This window comes from Globicephala melas, chromosome 2 (assembly GCF_963455315.2).
Source record: "Globicephala melas chromosome 2, mGloMel1.2, whole genome shotgun sequence".
Classification (NCBI taxonomy): Eukaryota; Metazoa; Chordata; class Mammalia; order Artiodactyla; family Delphinidae; genus Globicephala; species Globicephala melas.
In genome coordinates, this window is record NC_083315.2 from 3,306,400 (window position 1) to 3,326,960 (window position 20,561).

General features: G+C 50.4%; 1 long non-coding RNA gene across 6 annotated transcripts in view; it reads right to left on the reverse strand.

Moving 5' to 3' along the window:
- Nucleotides 1–1,281: 1,281 nt before the first annotated feature.
- LOC132594440 (uncharacterized) overlaps nucleotides 1,282–20,561 on the reverse strand; it is a 47,345-nt gene continuing 28,065 nt past the window's right edge. For 2 of the 6 annotated variants that reach the window (XR_011377282.1, XR_011377281.1), the window contains exons 2-7: nucleotides 6,149–6,236; nucleotides 5,926–6,041; nucleotides 4,422–4,496; nucleotides 3,861–3,946; nucleotides 2,895–3,503; nucleotides 1,282–2,745 (exon numbers count right to left, since the gene is read on the reverse strand). This is a non-coding gene — a long non-coding RNA (uncharacterized lncRNA). The other 4 variants (XR_011377280.1, XR_009560646.1, XR_011377283.1 and 1 more) reach the window with 4 other exon arrangements.

Sequence of the window (20,561 nt, forward strand, 5' to 3'; positions counted from 1 at the left end):
AGACTTGTTTCATGGACCGGAGTATTATGCATCTTGGTAAATCTTCGTGTGCACTAACAAGCGATGTGTATTCTGCTGTTGTTGGGTGATGTGATCTATAAACGTCAATCAGGCTGAGTTGGTGGAGGGTTGCCCAGGTTGTCTACATCCTTGCTGATCTTCTGTCCACTTGTTCTACTAATTATTGACAGAGTGGTGTTGAAATCTCTGACGGTAATTGTGGGTTTGTCTGTTTCTTCTTGCAATTCTATTCATTTCTCCTTTGTGTATTTTGAAGCCTTGTTATTCAGTGCATAACATTTGGAATTGTTATGTCCCCTGGCTTAATTGATCCCTTTATCGTTATGAAATGACTTTTTAATTCCTGATATTTTATTTGTTCTGTAATCTGCTTTGTCTGATACTAATATTCTCTCTCCAGCTATCTTTTGATTACTGACTAGCATAGCATAGCTTTTTTCATCCTCTCACTCTTAACCTACTTGTGTCTTAATAACATTGCATTTCTTGGAGGCAGATATGATCTTCTCCCCATTACAGTCCTCAGCTTCCTCATATACACAACAATGAACAGGGGCCTGTCTATCTCTCATGCCCAAGTTCTTCCCTTGACCTTGGTGGGGATCAAGTGGGATTGGGGCCGAGTGTTCAGAGAGAAGCTTTGGTTCACCCTGCCACAAATACTACCTTATAACTTAGGTTGAATCCCGTCACATAGCAGCTGTGTGACCTTGGGCAAGTTCCTTAACCACTCTGAGCCTCGGTTTCTCCATCAATAAAATGAACTGAATAATGTTGGCTTCGTGGGGTTATAGATAATCTGTGTAGTTATCCTTCCCCAGGGTCCGGAGCTCATTTAGTGATAGATACCATCATCGTTATTATTACTTTTATATTGATGTATATACCATACAAATGCATATATTTACATTGCAAATCAACCTCTTAAGTGAACACAAAGCAGCGATCATACCTTTTTTTTGATTAACTTGCTCTGCCAGGGAGGTAATGAAAGGAATGAGATCAGCATGTTGTTTTCCACGTGGCTGCCGTAAGTTACGCATCTAGGGAGGTGCCTCTCTCCAAGGCTGTAGGCGAGCAGGGCCAGATGGAGGGAGGCAGCGCGTAAATTCTCTGCTGCTCTGCCCGGTGCCCTTCTCGGGGAGCGGCCGGCCGAGGGTGCTTGGTCCTCAGTCGTGGGATTATGACTCTAACCTTGAAGAACCTTGACAAGGAACGAGGGTCCTGGGTTTTCATCGGGTGCTGCCAGTGGGTCTTTTCCATCTGACATATTAATTCTCGCCTCTTCCTGTAAAGATAGTTCACGCTCCTGGCAGCACTGTGCAAGGTACAATGCCGGGTGCCAGGGATCTCCCGCAGAACTTCAGCAGGGCTGCACTGTAATGTGCCGCTAGATTAATCTGGCCACCTAAAATGCATTTTTTAAAAGCCAAAGGTCTTTCCCGTGAATAACCTGGCGAGTATTTGAGCTTCATTATAACTTGCCTCTAACGGAGTTTGGGGAAATGAAATGGGAGTTATTAGCCAGATTTATAAGACTGTCTCCTGAGAAAACAGGGGATGACTTAGCAGACGAGGTGCACTGGTTAACTCCCTGGCCCAGGAGAAAGACCTGGCCTGCAGTTTGCAAGACAAAAATAACCTCACCCCCAACCACTTTCCTGTGCTCCCAGCGCAGGGCTAGCGGTGCCTTTGTAACCTGAGGAAGCACTGCAGGCACAGCTCCAGGGATCTCCTCTCTGTATCTTCAGAATCCTACCCTGCAATCCCACTAATGGGTATTTATCCAAATGAATTGAATTCAGGATCTCAAAGAGGTATTAGCACTCCTGTATTCATTATGACGTCACTCACAATAGTCAAGATGCGGAAGCGACCTAAATGTCCATCGATAGGTGAACAGATAAAGAAATATGATAGAGGAGTACGATGGAACACCATTCAAACCTTAAAAAGAAAGAAATTGTGCAAAATGGGACAACATGGGTGAACCTTGAGGACATTACTCTCAGTGAATAAGCAAGTCACAGAAAGACATGGTTCCACTTACATGAGGTATCTGAAATTAAAAGGTCACATTCATAGAATCAGAGTGCAATGCTGGTTGCCAGGGACTGGAAAGAGAGGGGAATTATGGGGAATTACTGATCGATAGGCATAAAGTTTCAGTCAAATGAGATGAACGAGCTCTAAGTATCTGCTGTACGACACTGTACCAATAGTCAGCAGTCGTGGATTACAACCAGATGATGTCACTTACATGATACACGATACGTGTCGACACCAATGACTTTATTTACGGAACAGAGACAGACTTACAGACATAGAGAACAGACTTGTGGTTGCCGAGGGGGAGGGGGGTGGTGGAGGAGTAAATTAGGAATTTGAGATTAACAGATACAAACTACTATAGATAAAAATAGATAAACAACAACAAGGACCTACTGTAGAGCACAGGGAACTATATCCAATATCCTATAACAGACCATAATGGAAAAGAATATATATATATAACTGAAGCACTTTGTTGTACAGCAGAAAGTAACACAACATTGTAAATCAACTCTACGTCAATAAAAATTAAAATAAATTTAAAAAAACAATGATGGATTATAGACTTAAAATTTTGCTGGGAATTCCCTGGTGGTCCAGTGGTTAGGACTCAGAGCTTTCACTGCCGGGGCCCGAGTTCAATCCCTGGTCAGGGAGCTAAGATCCCACAAGCTGTGCCGTGCAGCCAAAGAAACAAAATCAAAAACAAAAACAAAATTTTGTTAAGTGGGTAGATCTCATGTGAAGTGTTCTTACCACACCAAACATTTTCAAAGTTAAGAATAAATAAATAAAGTTAGACATTAAAAAAAAAAACCCACCCTAAGAGACCATCGTGTTGGTGATCCCAGTGGAGCAGGCTCGAACACAGTCTCCTGTTGGTATTTGGAGAGTTTTAAATCCACCTCATTGAAGGGCAGATGTGCCCTCCAGAGGGACATCTTGGGCGGGAAACGGCGGAGTGAGGCTCCCGAAAGGGCAAGGAGCAAATTCCCTCCAGGGGCGTCGAGAGCCGTCACCTGGGAGAGACGGTCCTGGGAAGAAGGAGAGCAGGGCCCCTGGGAAGATGAGGGGCTCCAGGAGTGGGAAGGGGGCCGGGGCCGTGTCCTGCTCAGACGAGCTCTCTCAGCAGCGTGCTTAGATGGTAAGGACCTCAGGGTGGAGATTCAGACAATGAACAACGGTGACACCGATATTCCAGTTAAGGACCTGTGGTCAGTTCACGTGGGCGGCCATCACAGAGGACCAAGGGCTGGAGGCTTAAACAACAGAAGTTATTTTCTCACCGTTCGGAGGCTGGAAGTCCAAGGTCAGGGTGTCGGCAGGGATGGTTCCTTTCGAGGCTCCCTCCTTGGCTTGGAGATGCCGTCTTCTCCCTGTGTCCTCAGGTGGTCTTCCCTCCATGTGCGTCTGCATCCTAACCAACTCTTCTTTTAAGGACACCAGTCACATGGGATTAGGGTCCACCCTAGGGACTTCATTTTCATGTAATTACCCTTGTAAAGACCCCTGTCTCCAAATCCTTTCACATTCTGAGCTCCTAGGGGTTAGGACGTCAACAGATGAATGTTTTGGGGACATAATTCAGCCTATAATCCTGTAACTTCTAGAATTTGTAGGATTATACTGTAAAGCCACAATTGTTCCCATCCCTGGGCCTTCACTGGGCTTCTAATGCATCATTTCACCTACACCTGACCTTCAAAATGTACCTGTGAGGTAGGTAGCATCAGCGTCCACCCTTTAGAGGTGAGGAAATTGAGGCCCAGGGCAGCCAAGAAACTCACCTGGTTGGGAGGCAGGACTGCGCTTGCACCTCGGATCACATCACCTGCCTCTACTCTCAGGTCTGTTACAGAAAAACGTGCGAACTCTAGAAGAGAAAGAAGATAACGATGATAGAATAAAAGTCACCCGCAATCCCACCCGTCTCAGCTCTACATACAAACACGGATCACGCGGGGCGGCTCTCCTGTCCTCCTTCCTCCTTAACGCGGGCTAACGTCTCGGATGTTGCTTTGCTGGTGGCAGAGCTAAAGGAGAGCCACAGAGGCTTGTAATCTGCACCCACAAGGCTCCGAGGGCAGGGTGCATTGCTGACGCTACAGTGCGGGGCGTGAGACGCCAGTTCCGTTACACTGTGTGCAGGACGAGCCCAATTAAAAAAAAAACCAACGCCAGATTGCCAAGCGTAGATCTCTGGCTGGAACTACAGATGGTACTAATTTCCCTCCTATATCACCTATATTTATTTCCTCTGTTTCTCAAATGTGCTACCATGAGCATGTGGACAAAATGACCTCTGTGAGCAGAAATGAAAACAATAAATGTCATGAGAGAAGCATTACCCTGTGCCACTCACTGCACCACAGGTGCAATTTGCTGACGGGGGCCTCAGTTCTGGAAGATTTCTCCATATGCATCTGGAAAGGAAAACAAAGGCAGCAGACAGCGTCTGTGAGGAAATCTATTGGCAACAACATCCTGAGTGAGAAAAGGGACAAAAGAACCACCTTCCTAAAAGCAGCCCAAAGAGGCCGTTCAAATAGTAAAAAATGACGCAAAGTCCCAGCTTTCAGCCAGCGTTTCCGGAGCCAGTGCAAACAGCCCGTGAGGAAGAGGAAGCCCGCGCTCCCAGCGTCCCCGGGGGCCCTGTGCTGTCACCCGGGCCCCAAGACTCCTGAGGGCCCAGGCCACTCCATCGTGTCACGCCAGGTGGAGGATGGCGCTGCCCAGGTGCCCTTGGGGAACCAGACCACCGCTCTACCTCCTTCCCGGTACCTCGGGGGCCACTGCCAGGCTTCTCGTCCAGGGGGCAGGGTGGCACTGGGATGGGGACCCACGGCAGCCAGGTCCCACCTTGGGCCACCTGCTTCCTGCCAGGCTGCACAGCCAGGTAGACACAATGGGCAGAACCCACGTCCGATTCTTAGGGAAGAAAATCACTCTTTGTGGACCCGAGAGATCAGGACAGGATATCTCTAACGGTTAAAAAAAAAGCCCTGGTCCGCAACCCCTCCCTCCCCAAGCACTTCCGAAATGTCGTGCCACACACCCAGCTCTTTAAATATCCAAACCCAGAATAAATGTGCCGACAGCATTTCCCCCGGCAACCGGGCCCTACGGCTGCCAGCTGAGTCAGTCTCTCAGTGACAGAGCTGGAGTGGGCCTCCCAGATCCACAGGCTCGCCGGAGACCGGGGCGCCCAGCACTTGGCACTCCTGCCCTGGTGCGCCTCTCCCAGCGGCCCCCGCCCCCATCAGGCTCACCCGGGACGCCCCCTAACCACTGTGCAGCCCAGCCTTCCCAAGGGGGGCCACCCCCCACTTGCACTTGTAAATGAGCTGCAGAGTCTAGGGAGGGAAAGCACTTGGTGTAAGTTACACGACCTGTTCGTGGCAGAGCCGAGCTAAGGCCTGGCACTGATTCCCACCCTCCTGCTCTTTCCCTGGACAAAGGGGCCACTTGGACCCGATGACTCTTTGCAGTGGGGGACTGCTCTGGATTGGATACTGCGGGATGTGCTTTAAGGGCCTTACAAATACGTTTGGACAGGCACTTCTTGTAAGATGGCTACCCGGTTGAACTACATATATATATTTTTTAGTTTCTGTTTTTCCTAAAAAAATTTCGGGGGGCCTCTGGTTGAATAGAGCTTCTACCAGACCTCAAGGTGTGACACAGAGACAAGTAGAGCTGACCTGTTGAAGTGGGGCAGGGGCACAACGCTCCCTCATCCACAGCCCTCTGCCCCCCGGACCCCCGTGCCCTGGAGACATATCCTGGGGCCCAGCGTTCTGAGCGATGGTTTGCAAAGCACTGGACCAGTTAGTATTCTGTGGACTCACGTGCCTGAGAATCGCTGCTTCGCATTAAGTGAGTCTGGGTAATGGAGGGACCATCTTTAGGGTTCGACTCAATCCTTCTCTGCTTCTAGTAGTAAATAAGCACGAGGAGAGGCCATGTACCTGAATTTAAATGCAACCAGAGGTGAACAGTGAGCTGGGGTGGAGCCAAGCCCAACATAAGTCATTCATTCTTTCATTCGTCCAACAAAAACTTACGGAGCACTTACTATGTGCCAGGCCCAGCGCTAGGCACAGCAAACGATATACAGGAAAGTAATCAATAGTCTTTATGGAGGTTTGTGTTCTAAGCAAAATCTGAAATACAAAGAAAATTATAAGCGTAAGGTACATTTTTTTTCAGAGATCCGTGAACATGAGCTACCCTTTCAAGCAATGATGATCACCGAAGGCTTCATGGAAGAAGTGACATTTGAAGAATTGTTTGGCTTTCACAGGCAACTGGGGGAGGACGGCCCTCCAGAACAAGGAAGCAGCATGGGCAAAGGCCCGGAGGCCCCCTTGTCACACAGGCCGTACAACTCCAGGAAGTGCGTTCATGGAGTCTGTCAAGGGAGGGGCAGCCCCTGGAATCAGCCCTGCTGGAAAGCACAGATGTGAGCTTGACAAGACAGGGGGAGAGAGCAGGACCGAGCAAAAGAGGGAGATCAGGTGAGGTTGGAACCAGGGTGCCGAGGGCCTGGGATGGCAGACAAGGTCCCGTCGCTCCAAGCTGCACACAGCGGGCAGGGGCTAAGGGGGTTTGAGCAGGTAAGTGACAACAGAGGGCAGCGTTAGGAAGCCGGGCCTAGCAGTGGTGGGAGGGTGCAGTTGAAGAGGAGGAAAGATGGCTGGGACAGTGATGGAAAGTTCCTGCCACGGTGAAAGGGACAGGTGACGGGGCACCTGAAAGGGACAGGTGACGGGGCACCTGTGGGCAGAGGCAGTGGAGATGGGAAAGAAGGCATAGAGGCAGAGGAAGAAAAGGCCCCAGGAAACTCAGCCAGGCTTGGCAAATCCCTGACTTTGGGGGTCAAGGGACAGGAAAGCCGGGGGGACAGCAGGCCTGGTGTGGGTGCGTGGGGAGCAGTGGGTGCCGTCTGCACGCTGAGGGAAGAGGGTAGGGGTGCTAGGGCTGGGTGGGCACGTGGGAAGTTTGATTTTAGGCCTGGAAGGTTTGGGGCACCGGAGGGAGAGCTCAGAGGACACGCTCAACCTCTGAGCCAGGCTTTCCCTCCAACCCTGCACAAGTGGGGACACAAAGTCCCAGTACTGACGGTGAAACGGTCTGATATGGGGTGAGGGTCACCGATGCCAAGAACACCCACGTTCCCGAAGCTTCCCTCAGATCCCTGCCCCTCGTCGTTGTCTCCCCGGGGAACGCAGGGCTCCCAGGGGAGGAAAGCGGAAAAGGAGGCTTCCTTACGGCCAATCTGGGCAGCAATCACAAGCACAAGAAAGGGGACCCCCAACCCAGGCCCATATCTTCCAGCTGAGCCATGCTGGTCAGGGTAAACAGCCGCCATAGTAATCCCAGTTGGTTGCCACTTGGAATCTGATTATCTGAACAGCTGGTGGATAGGAACTGTTTTTTAAACAAGCTATCAAAACAAACCCAGGGAGCACATCTGCGAGGCTGCGGGCCTGTGAGTCGCTGAGGAAGGAAACCGGTAACCCAGTGGCCTCCCTGTCAGATGTCCTCCCACCAAGGGGCAGGTCCCCAAGATCGCCCGGGGCAGCGAGGGAGGGGCTGGTGCGCCTACAGTCTCTGAGAGAGATGCAGAAAACAACCTCTGAAAACAGGGAGGCTTAGGTGACCGGGCGGCGAGCCAGCAGGGCAGGACCGGGCGGCCACTTGTCCCAGGCCATCACCTGAGAGCTGAAACTGTTGAGTGCAAACATTAGATGTTATTTATAGCCGTCTGTTGAAATCCGTGTTATTTATTATGATGTTTATAAGAATGAATCCTAGGTAGCTTTCCTTCCTAGCCTCTCCAGCCCGGCCTAGAGACGTTCTTATGCACAGACTTCTCTTTCTTGAGCTCATTTTTCTTTAAGAAAAAAAAAAGAACTAACGAGGGCAAGGACGACAAATCTTTCTTATTTGAAACCTTGATGAGGCCAAGGCACCTGAACTCCCAGGAGGCGAGGACGGCAGAAGGAGGCAGGCGCCTGCCTCTGCAACCTGGGAGCGGCTTGTGAAACAGAACCCTGCAGGCTGTCTTCCAGGGAGGGGTTTGTCCGTGGTCCTGGCGCGGGGGAGTTTCTTAGAGGGAGGGGGAGATGCCCACGGGTAGAGCTGCTTCCCTTCTTCTGTTCTACCCCCGTCATCCCCTAAATAAAACTCGTAAAGGCCCCCCTGACTCTCCCTGCGTCTCCCCGTTTGGGTTGTGACCCGTATTCTCAAATCACAGGCCGTAGTTCTTTCTCACACGGGCCGGTTGGAAGTTTGCGGGGAGTCAGTTCAATGAAAAGAGGGAGTGAGGCAGATCTAGAGAACAAACTAGCCATTACAGTGGGGAGGGGGCGGGGCAACACGGGGTGGGAGAGGGGAGGGCCCAGACTACTGGGTGTAAGACAGGCTCGGGGACTACTGTATCAGTACAACACGGGGAAGACAGCCAATGTTTTGTCATAACTGTAAATGGAAAGTAACCTTTAAAAATGGAATTAAAATTTTAAAAATTAAAAATAGGAGCTCCCTGGTGGCCTAGTGGTTAGGATTCCGGGCTTTCACTGCTGTGGCCTGGGTTCAATCCCTGATCAGGGAACTGAGATGCCGCAAGCCGCGCGGCGCAGCCAGAAAATAAACAAATAAAAATAGACTCTTGTCAATGCTGGACATAAAAAAAAAGTGCTTGAGAAACACTAGGAATAATGCAAAATTCTCTACGGCCACAGCTCTAAAACTGGATTTCTTGTAGGAGTTTGGGATTATCAGAAATACACTACTATACGTAAAATAGATAAACAACAAGGACCAACTGTAGAGCACAGGGAACTACATTCAATATCCTGTAACAACCTATAATGGAAAAGACTCTGAAAAAGAATAGGTATATATATGTATGTATAACTGAATTACTTTGCTGTACACCTGAAACTAACACAACGTTGCAAATCAAGTACACTGCCATAAAAAAATGGTTTAAAACTGGATTTCGCGTCTGGAAAAAATAAAAAGAAATAAATAAGCTTAAAACAAAATAAAATAAAATAAACACATTACTACGTATAAAATAGATAACCAACAAGGGCCTACTGTAGAGCACAGGGAACTCAATATTCTGTAATAGCCTATTTGGGAAAAGAATCTGAAAAAGAGTGGATACGTGTATGTGTATAACCGATTCACTTTGCTGTACACCTGAAACTAACACAACATGTACATCAACTGTACCCCAAAACAAAATAAAAATTAAACAATAAAATAAACTAGGGGGTGAGGGATACTGGCAACCCTCCTGACTGCAGATCGAGGGCCGAATTCACCCATCAGCTTTATTAGGAATGAATAGGATATTTTGATCTTAAGAACAGAAGCAGCGAATTGCCAGTGGGCGAGGGTGCCGACCGGGGGCTGAGGGCGGTGACTGCCTGTCCGGCAGCAGGCCCGTCCCCCTGGACTCCGGGCCCAGGCCCTGCGGCTCCGGAAACGTCTTCTTCTGCTGTCCCGCCAACCAACCCCCAGCGCGGCCACACTGAGTCGCTCTGGCAACCGGAAGCCGCAGGCTGGGGGGCCCATGGCCCAGCGAGGACCCTCTCCAGGCAGAGCCGAGGCCAGAGGGGACCCTGAGCGGGGGCGAGGGGGCAGGAAGGGCCACCCCCCCCCCCACCGTGAGGCTTCCCTGGCTGTATACAATGAAGATGTCACCTCGCAGAGTGAGGGACCCTCTGGGTGGATTCTTGGAAAGGTCAGGGTGACTGTTGCCTTAAAGAAATGTTGCCAAAGTGGGGAGGGACTAGGGGACTCCCTGGGGAGGGCTCAGATGGAGGACAGAGAGAAGGGGACAAAGTGCAGGGTGGTTCCGGGGGGTTGGGTAGGGTTACCCTACGTGAAAGGTCAGAGGCGGCAGGAAGGACAGAGAACATAAAAGGTCCCCAGGACCTTCTGGTGTTGAAGACAACCTTCACCACAAAAAGCTCAGGCAATGGTGTCAGAGGGGTCCTGGAGGGAGACAAACCCAAGTCCAGATAGCTACCCCTGTGGCCGCTGAGCAAGGCCCTGGTCTCTGGGGGGAGGAACGAGGACGCGATCTGAGGGCTGGAGTCCATTTCAGGGCAGCCATGAAACTGGGGAAGTAGAGGACAGTGTCTCTATTTCCACCTTTTTCTGGGGGCAAGGTTGTAAGAATTTCCTGGGGGGCGGGCGTAAATTAGGAGTTGGGGATTAACATATACACGCTCCTGTGTATAAAACAGATAACCAACACGGACCTACTGTGTAGCACAGGGAACTCTACTCAGTGTGCTGTAATCACCTGTAAGGGAAAAGAATCTGAAAGAAATAGATATACATGTATGTATAACTTAATCACTGTGCTGTACACCTAAAACTCTACATTGCAAATCAACTATACTTCAACATAAATGAATAAATAAAATAATTTCCTACCAAGCTGATAAAAGGACTAAACTGAACACGGACATCGAGAAGCGGCAACGAAGATGCATCTCGCAGATGCAACGCTGAGTGAAAGAAGCAGACAGTGTGTGAGGCACGATTCCACCTATTTACCAGCAGACGAACTGAGGTCAGAAGAGGGGTCCACGGGGCTGCTGCCCGGGAGGGACCCTGAGGGAAGCTTCTGGGAGCCGCGCTGCTCCATATCCTGGCTCCGGGGTGGCTACACAGAGTAGAAAGTGTAAAAAGTCGCTCAGCTTGTGAGTGAGACCACAGCACTTCACGCACACAGGGCACCTCCACAAAATGTCTTGGGATGATGCGTCTTATGTAAGCGTATTCGCTTCCTGCCGCTGTGATAAATTACCACAGACATAGTGGCTTAAAACGACCCAGATTTATGATGGTACTGGAGGTCGGAAGCCTATCACCAACGCGTCAGCAGGGCTGAGTTCCTTCTGGAGCCTTCAGGGAGCCCCCCACAACCTCTAGAAGCCACCTGCGTCCCTTGACTCGTGGCCTCTTCTCACATCACTCCAACCTCTTGCCTCCGTCATCACATCCCCACTCCTGTCCAGTTTCCTTCTTTTTTATTTTGTTTTTGGCCACGCCCCGCGGCTCGCAGGATCCTTAGTTCCCTGACCAGGGATTATTGAACCCAGAGAGTCCTAAGCACTGGACCACCAGGAGGGGGGTCCCTGGTCTCCTTGTGATAACTTTGGGCCCATCTGGATCATCCAGAATAATCTCTCCATCTCAAAATCCTTAATTTAATCACAGCTGCAAAGTCTCTTTTGCCATATAAGGTCACATCCTCATAATTCTGGGCATGAGGACATGGGCATTTTTGGGGGGCATTATTCAGCCTCCACAATAAGATGATGTGAAGGTCGAGCTCCTTGTATAGGGATGGTGCCCCTTCCAGGCCAAATAAGACCAACGGATGTGTTAGGATAATTAATGTTATCGCTGCTGTTGGAACATACGGACCCCCAAATCTCCACGGCTTTATACGATAAACAGAGGCTCTTAATAGAGGTCCAGCATCCCCAGAGGGGCCTTAGATAGAATTCAAGAGCACTGTGAACCTGGATGGGAAAAACATTTACATCTTTATTTTCTCTAAACTTAGCACTTTCTTCAATAATAAGTGTAGTCAATAAGTCACATCAGTACTGGCAGTATTTGTAAAAGAAATCAGATATTTTCACATCATAATACAGTTATTTTGCCTATATCAAAATATCACTTATACTCATCACTACTTCAAAAGGATGGTGGTTATGAAACCTCCCCCTATATCTTATTAAATAATGGGTTAATTAAGAGGTGTACATATTAAATTATCACGATTTTTATACTTTAATAACTATATTTGAGTATGAATTTTAATCTAGTGTTCTAGTTTATCCATTTAAAAATAACACACACACACAAAAGATGCCTTTTATTTTTCAAAAAACACACACATTTCTGGGAAGATATCTATAGGCTTCACCAAACTGACAAAGCGGTCCAGTGGTCCACACGTACACACACAAAACGGCTTAGAAGGCCCTGAAATGTGGGCGCCCTTTTGGCTCCTGTACGTGTGAAGCAGTCTGGGGGGGCCTCAGCAGTGCTGGTTCCTTACTGGGTGCCGGCCCCTGGGGCGGGAGGCTCCCCCAGCCTCTCTGAAGGGATCCAGGGTTTCTCCTTCAGACCACAAGCTTGGGGCAGAGGTCCCCCCGTCGTGCAGGGAATTCCTCAGGGAGCACGTGTGCCCAGTGAGTCCTGTAGGCGACTAAGCTACTCTCATCAGAGAGTGAGGGCCCCCAGTGTCGCCGAGAGGCACCAGCCTAATGGCTTGACCAGCTTCGTTGCTCTTTTGAGCTCATTCTAACTCCACCCTTATTCATCCCCCAGACCGAGCTAGAGCTCCTTGCTCTTTTCTCCCCGACCACGGAGGAGGCCAGCGTCTCCACTGGCGTGTGATCGTGGCTCTCGGTGAATTCAGTGGGGTACCCTGACCGCCAGCCTCCCGCCCACAGCTGCATCCCAGGACTGGCTTTCTGTTCCCTTCCTTGTGCACACAACCCTTGGGTGTTGGCTCACGCCTCGGACTTTCCTGGCCACCTGGCCACCGGCCTCTCCCCGACCTCATTCTTGGCTGCCGGAGACGCCTCCAGGGTGGCTCAGACCTGACCTTCCAGTCCTCTGTGGCCTCCCTGCACCTCTCTCTCCCATCCCAGCTGGAGAGCAGCCCTGCACCCACTCTGCCCCTGTCTCGAGTAGGTGGTCCGGCCTCATCCAGACGTGGCGGCCCATCCGGCTGTTGGAGGGGAGGGAGCAGAGACCCCGCCAGGGTGCCCGTCCTCCTTCTATTCTTTGAAGTCTTCTCCGAGGTCACCCTTTCTCGCAAAGGCCTGTGGCCCTTCAGTGGGGCCAGAGGAAGGGCGTGCTCCCACCGCAGCGGGGGCTCCCAGCTCCCCCTGGTTCGGGCCATTCTGCTTTGTCCAAACTACCATCTTCTCCCCTTTCCTCTCCCTGTGAGGACCTGCCCCCTGCGCTCCACGCCCCTGAGAAAAGGGGGGAGCCCTGTGTCCTGAGAGAGTCATGGTAGAAAGTGCCCGCCCTTCCCTGGAGACTGGGCCCTCCAGCCCTCACTCCCACCCCATTGAGGGGGACCCTCCTGAAACCAGGAGCCAGAGCTCAGGCCCGGGATGTGGACCTGGCCTCGGGGTCCGAGTGTGGGTGAGCATGTCGGGGGGACACACGTCCCTCCCCGTGCCCGCCCCTGGCCCCGTGCCTGCGCCCTCCCACCAGCCCCCTGAGTCCAGATGCCCAAACCTGAGCGGAGAAGCAGGAGGGCCGCGTGGCCGTGGCTGGGAGCCCGTGCCCCCGCCGCCACCCCCGGGCGGGCTCTGCGCCCCGCTCGGCCCCAGCATCTGTCTCCTCCGGCGGTTCCGGCTTCCTTCCTGGCCTCCCCTCCCCGCTGCTGAGACCTTGCCCTGCCTCCAGGGCCCTGCCTTGCCCTCCACTAGGTTTACAAGCCCAGCGACCCCGGGATGGGCTTGGTCCCGCTGCCCCTGTGAACCTCGATTCAACGACATTGAACCCACTTGCTTGCCCTGCCCTGCTGCTTCCTGTGTTCAGCACCCAGTGCGCGTCCAGCCCCTCCCTCTGCCCGAACCAGGGGTCTGAGGGTCACTGACCCCTGCCTTCCCTGCTGCCCCTGCTGTCCAGCTCCAGCCTGGCCGCTAGCTGTGCCTCCACGGCCACTGCCCTCCCCTCAGCCCGAGCGGCCACCTTCTCATCTGCACCCCTCCAGCCCTTCCCCAGACAGTATCCACGATGAGCTTTAGAAATACCTGTCTGGTTGTTTCCTTCTAGCCAACTCTTACCTATTTCGAGACTTTGAAAACTTTTCTAGGCTTTTCTTTGCCAACAGGTTTTTCTCAGTCTGGTTCCAGCCTACCTGGCAAAGCCTTGTGTCCTATATTCCTCCCCCTGCCCCCCCCCGTGAACACCCACGTGCACACACACGCACATGTATGTAGACGGCGGCCATCTATTCCTTCACATGTGCGATTATTTACACTTGGGAGACGACACTGACACTGTCACCATTTCTTTTTCTTCTTATAAAGTAGGTACTGTTTTTTGTTTTTTTAAATAAATGTATTGATTGATTGATATTTGGCTGTGTTGGGTCTTTGTTGCTGCGCCCGGGCTTTCTCTAGTTGCAGTGAGCAGGGCTACTCTTGTCGTGGTGCATGGGCTTCTCATTGCGGTGGCTTCTCTTGTTGCAGAGCACGGGCTCTAGACGGGCAGGCTTCAGTAGTTGTGGCTCACGGGCTCTAGAGCGCAGGCTCAGTAGTTGTGGTGCACGGGCTTAGCTGCTCCGCGGCATGTGGGATCTTCCCGGACCGGGGCTCGAATCCGTGTCCCCTGCATTGTCAGGCAGACTCCTAACCACTGCGCCACCAGGGAAGCCCCCGTTTCTTAAGCATATCACACACAGCTTTTCTGTGCTTTTCCACCTAATATGGTCCCACCCCCTTTCCTCAGGACTCGGCTCTACAGCGTCTCCTTTGTGACGCCTCGCCTGCTTCCTGGGCAAGTGAAGACCCTGGTGCAACTCCTACCCTCCTGCCTGGGGCGGTGAGATGACTGCCCCTTCGGGTTGGGGGTGGGAATCACTAATCTCAAGCCCCCGCGGCCGGTACGGGGCCCAGCGCGCTTGCTGCATGCACGAGGGGTCGGAGGTCCCCGCAGTGTTCCGAGCACTCCCGGAGCTTCTCTGTCGCCCCCAGGAAGTCCCAGCCCCCGGGCGGCCGGAGCGGCACGGTGTCGGTGCCCATTGGGCCGCAGTAGCGGCCAGGCAGCGGCCGCGGGAGGTACGGCTGAGACTCACCACCGTTACGCCCCTCCTACATCCTTACACTTGGCCGGAGAAAGAGAGCAGCAGCCCGAGTTAGGCCCTGATGTGGCATCGCTGAGACCCCAGCCCATCATCTGAGGCCACATTCGGCCCTCTCCGGTCCAGCTCCCCCGGGGACCGGGTCGTGGCGGGAGCGGGGTGGGGGCGGGCCTCACTCCCAGTGGGTGCCTGGATCTCCCCGGGGTGGCGGGCAAAGGAACCGGAGCCCAGGGCGCCCTCAGATGCAGCCTGGAGGTTTTCACTCCCCCTCCTGCGCCGTCGGAAGCAACGCTGCAGTTACACATTCAGGACTTGTGTTTTCTGGGGGAGTCTCGTTTGGCTTAAAGGGCTTTGTGTTTTTTTTTTCTTCCACTTCAATGAACCAAGTATTTGGAAAATTAGCTCACGGAGTCATGCCACCAACACCAAATTAGAGCCATCTGTACAGATAAAACAGTTAGGAGCTTTTGTGCCGCCGCGGGCCGAGATGTATGGCTCATTCAGTCGCAGAGGGCCCACTTTATCCCGGAATTCCTTTTTTTTCCCCTAACACAGAAGAAGTCTCAGTCAGCGCGTAGGAAACAGGAAGGAACCCGTTGTTTTAAATAGCAGACGGCAGAGAATTGACTCATTATGGTCTGTTCATTCAGCGAGCGACAGCCAGGAGGCAGGCCGCTCAGCCGCCACCATCCCCAAGATGCGGGTCAGGGGGCACGGCCAAGATTTTCTCAGAGTCTGGAAGAATCCAGCGCCAGCCCTTTCGAAGGAAGTTGGTGAAGCCCAAGGTCTCTGTCTTGCCAGGGACTTTACAACATCATTTAAAAAATAAGAAGAAGACAAAAACAAGAACTGCAGTAAAATCCTACAAGAATAGCTGGAAGTCAGACATCCTGTGTTTCCCTTCCCCATCCTGATTTGCTCTGAGTAGGGCAAACACGCCTGCTAAGCCTCCTTTCTTATCTCGACAACGGTCTATTTTCACTTCTCCGGGCGCAGGAGCCATTGGCTCAGGGCTGTCAGGCAGCGGGAGGGGTGGCCTCGGGGCGGGGGGACAGGGGCCCCCCTTAAAGGCAGTTTCGTGGAGGGAGAGGGGGCCCTACAGGGCTGTTAGGCTCAGGAGCCCACAGGTTAATCTGTCTCAGATCCATCATTATGACAGCCAAGCACACAAATTAGGCCTGCCCGAAGCTGTCCTGACCTCGGAATTTAATTTTTTTTAAGTGTATCGTGTTGTTTTTGATGTTCAGATTGGAATCCAGGTGTCATGATGGGGCCTGAGGGAGATGAGAATGTGAGGCCCTCGGGTACCACAGCTCACATCCGCGCTCCACTGTGCGTGTCTTCTTGGTCCAGGGAGACCCAGGGTCACCTGATTTCCAGCAGAGGAGCGGGGGGCCTTGAAACCGACCTGCCTACACTCTCCTCTCAAGCCTCCCCAGCTGTGAACACCTGCAGCTTCAAGGTTCACCGGCCCCACGTATCGCACCTCCCAACCCGGGCAACATCTGTCGCGGCTCACAGAGCCATCTGGGCTCATATTCTCACCTGAAGCTGAGGGTGACTCCTGTCACCAATAGGAGTGATCAAAACGTTACTCCGAGTGTCAGTACACCCTTGGACGCTCACAGTAGTGGAGCGTGCAGCATCTTCCAGTGGACGTCTTTCCCTGCCTGGACCACTTTCTAGAACATGCCCCTCAGTTAGGGCTCTCGGTATATTCAGGAGGTGGGCAGAAATCCTGGAGACTGAGGATGGGTAAAACCTGCCACGTTTGCATTTTCTTCAAAGCCGTTTTGCATGCCTACAGGTGTCAGTATAAGCTAAAGAACGGGGCTCGTCACAGATGAGCGGTTAAAGTGCCCATATCATTTGTTGTCTAAATGTGGACACGGCTGAGAGTGAAAAGGAAAGCTATTAATAATTATGCTGAAACACCAAGTGTAGAGGGTGACTGTCCCAGGCAAACTGGCACGTTTGGTCACTCTGTGAACTGTGAGCTCTAAACCGGTGCTGGCTCCAATGTTGGGCGTCCATTCGTTTTCAGTACAACACCTGAGTGACCCTACGTCTGATGGGTGGAAGGGGCTGAGGACGGCCATGAAGGCGCGGTGCAGCCACCACGCCTGACTGACAGCCATGCGGGGGTCAGGAATGGGGAGAACGGGGATTTGTTCATCCCAGAAAAGGGGGCTCTGCTCCAGACTGGGGAAACCCAGGTTCCTTTTCTTGTCTGAGCTGCCAGCTGCTCTCAGCAAAGTACCTGAGTTCTGCCAGCGTCCTCTCTCCAGCTGCAAAACACAGCAGAGTCCTGAGTCCAGAGCTTGGAATTCCAAGCCAGCCTCTGGGGTGTCTATCAGAAGACAGACTCAGGGATGCCACACTCACTCATCCTTGGCTCTTGGTCTAAAGGTCCAGGCCGAAGGCATTCTCCATCATCCCTTCTAACAGACACAGTGACAGAGCCACTGCTCTAGACTCTTGCCCCATCCTGAGCAGGCTAGAGGATCAGATGCCATCTCCTTCTAGGCCTCCCATTAACCCAGCCGGCCAGCAGTTTTGTAAAAGACAACTTCTTCTATCTTCAGAGGCAAATTATCTGAAGTAGTTACATTTTAACTTTTCTCTCCTCAGACCACCCTCCCAGAATCAGAAAGGCCTTAACTGTTTGATGGAAATGTGTTCATTCACATGAAAAAGATTCTTCTTTTCTAGGGCAGAAACACTCCACTGGCCTACAAAATAGTATTCTATAACATATCTTATCCTCAACCTCTAGGCAAAAATTACATTGAAATAACATTAAACTGATCCAATGGTTGCAAAGATAAAATTATTCTTCCAGAAACATGGTACGCCAAGTACAGGATCCAAGAAAACTCCTTTATATATACGACATATTACTTGATAGGGAAGAAAGTCTTCCGTGTAACCATAAAAAGAAACAAGGAACAAGCATATGTTTTGTATCCTCATATCATTTCGACTGAATAATATACTAGAACTTAAAATCAGTTTTTCTCTGGAGTAAGTTTTCACGCGCCAGTTTTCACATCACTCTTTCATGTTCCCTGGTTAAAGTTATTGTTAGTGGTGGTTACCACACTCTCTTACTAGACTGTGATCTCCCCACATGCAAGGATTTTGCTTTGTTCATGTGTTTATTTCCAGAAAGGTGTTCAATAAATATTTGATAAATACATCAATAAAGTCATGCTAAGCATCAAATTATGACAATAAACATAAACAGCTAAAATTTCTCCAAAGCCTCAGATTAAATTGAAAAACAAAATCTAAAATTTTTCTGCTTATAAGAGTTGTACCTAAAATATAAAAGAAATGGCCCCAGACTTCCCTGGTGGCACAGTGGTTAGGAATCCGCCTGCCAATGCAGGGGACGCGGGTTCGAGCCCTGGTCCGGGAAGATCTCATGCCGCAGAGCAACTAAGCCCGTGGGCCACAACTACTGAGCCTGCGCTCTAGAGCCCGCAAGCCACAACTACTGAGCCTATGTGCCACAACCATTGAAGCCCACACACCTAGAACCCGTTTTCCACAATAAGAGAAGCCACCACAATGAGAAGCCCGCGCACCGCAACAAAGGGTAGCCCGCGCTCGCCGCAACTAGAGAAAGCCCGTGCACAGCAGGGAAGACCCAACACAGCCAAAAATAAATAAATAAAATAAATAAAATTTTAAAAATAAATAAATGGCCCAAAAGTGCTAAATATAAAAAGATTGTGGTCATGAAGATTAAAAAGAAACATGAATACAGAGAAAACAGAACTGGCAATATTGATATAGCAGAAGAAGTAGAATTTAAGACAAATCATTGAATCAAATAATTTTATATTGTCAAAGGTAAAATCAACTGAATTTGCCAGAGAATTATTTGTTTTTATGGGTTTTCATTTGTTTGTTTAGGGGTGTGCCAAAGAACCATTCTCGGATTTATTTATTCAATCCATTGCTTTCTGAGCAAAATAACCAAAAGGTTTATTTGCCAAATATGGCAAAAATCACATAATGTAAGAAAACTACAAATACATGTTGACAGAAACACAATTGCCAGGGGATATTTCAATGGATCTGTGATATACCAATAGTGGATAAAGTAAATCGAAAGATTTAAACAATAATGGTAATATATTGTGCTGAGTCTGCTTCTGATTAGGGTGTAAAAGTCACAAGAGAGCCTCACTCTCACCCTAACAACCAAAACAGCCTGGATAAACTACAAAACCATAGTTTTTTGGAGCTGAGGATGCAAAGTAACCTAAGTGAGTTCAACCACCAAAAGTAAGAAGCTATTTGAGGGAGATAAGACACCTACAGCTGCTCTCACTCCTGGTCTCTAGGAAAGAGTCAGGAGGAGGGAGAATCCTCCAGAGTTGTGGATAAAGAGAACCCAGCTGAAACTGCAGAAGCCTTTTAACAACATGTGTGAGTCCCAGCCACAAAGTCAGTCTGTTCCCAACCACCGATGCTTCCACTGAGTCCTCAGAGCACTGCGCCAAAGGATGAGAGGCAGGACAGGAGATCTCGGAGGATATCGCCTGAAGTATGTGGGGCCCCCTCCAAGTTCAAGGCAGCCAATCTGGGAAGGAAGTGGGGAGCAGAGCAGGAAAGCTGAGAAAAATCAGTCTGAGGTGCCCTGGATTTCCAACTGCCAAGAGACGAAGGCAGGGAAGGGTAACTGAGAGAAACTGCTCTGGGAAAACCTTTCTATATAGAATAAAAAGCCTGGGGCAAGAGCAGAGAGCAAGGGGGACGCCTCATAACTCAAAATTCTGATAACCTATAAAGCAGTGGGAGAAACCTGTAAAGAAGCTGTAAAGAACAAAGAATTCTCAGAATCTTATCAGTACTCAGATCCCCAAGGCCTAGAGAAGGGAAAGTCCTGATTATACACTGAAAACATTTTCATCTATTTGCCAATCAAATAAAGCTGCAATGAAACCCAGACCCAAGGGACTTCCCTGGTGGTCCAGTGGTTAAGACTGCGCTTCCAGTACAGGGGGCACGGGTTCAATCCCTTGTCAGGGAACTAAGACCCTGTATGCCGCATGGTGTGGCCAAAAAATTAAAATTTTTTTTAAAAATCTGATATCTGTCATTTTGGACTTCCCTGGTGGCACAGTGATTGAGAGGTAGTGCCTGCCAATGCAGGGGACACGGGCTCAAGCCCTGGTCCAGGAAGATCCCACATGCCACAGAGCAGCTAAGCCCATGCGCCACAACTACTGAGCCTGCACCCTAGAGCCCGCAAGCCACAGCTACTGAAGCCTGTGCACCTAGAGCCCGTGCTCCGCAACAAGAGAAGCCACCTCAATGGGAAGCCTGCGTACCGCAACGAAGAGTAGTCCCCGCTCGCCACAACTAGAGAAAGCCCATGTGCAGCAATGAAGACCCAATGCAGCCATAAATAAATAAATAAATAAATAAATAAATAAATAAATAAATAAATAAATAAAACCCAGACCCAATCGCACAAATTTTAACTCAGCCCCTCAATTCTAGTACCCCTTCCTGGAGGTAGACATTCTTTACTTCACTCTCTGTTGTTATTTTATATAAAATGACTGGCATCAATAAAAAATTACAAGACACCTAAAGAATC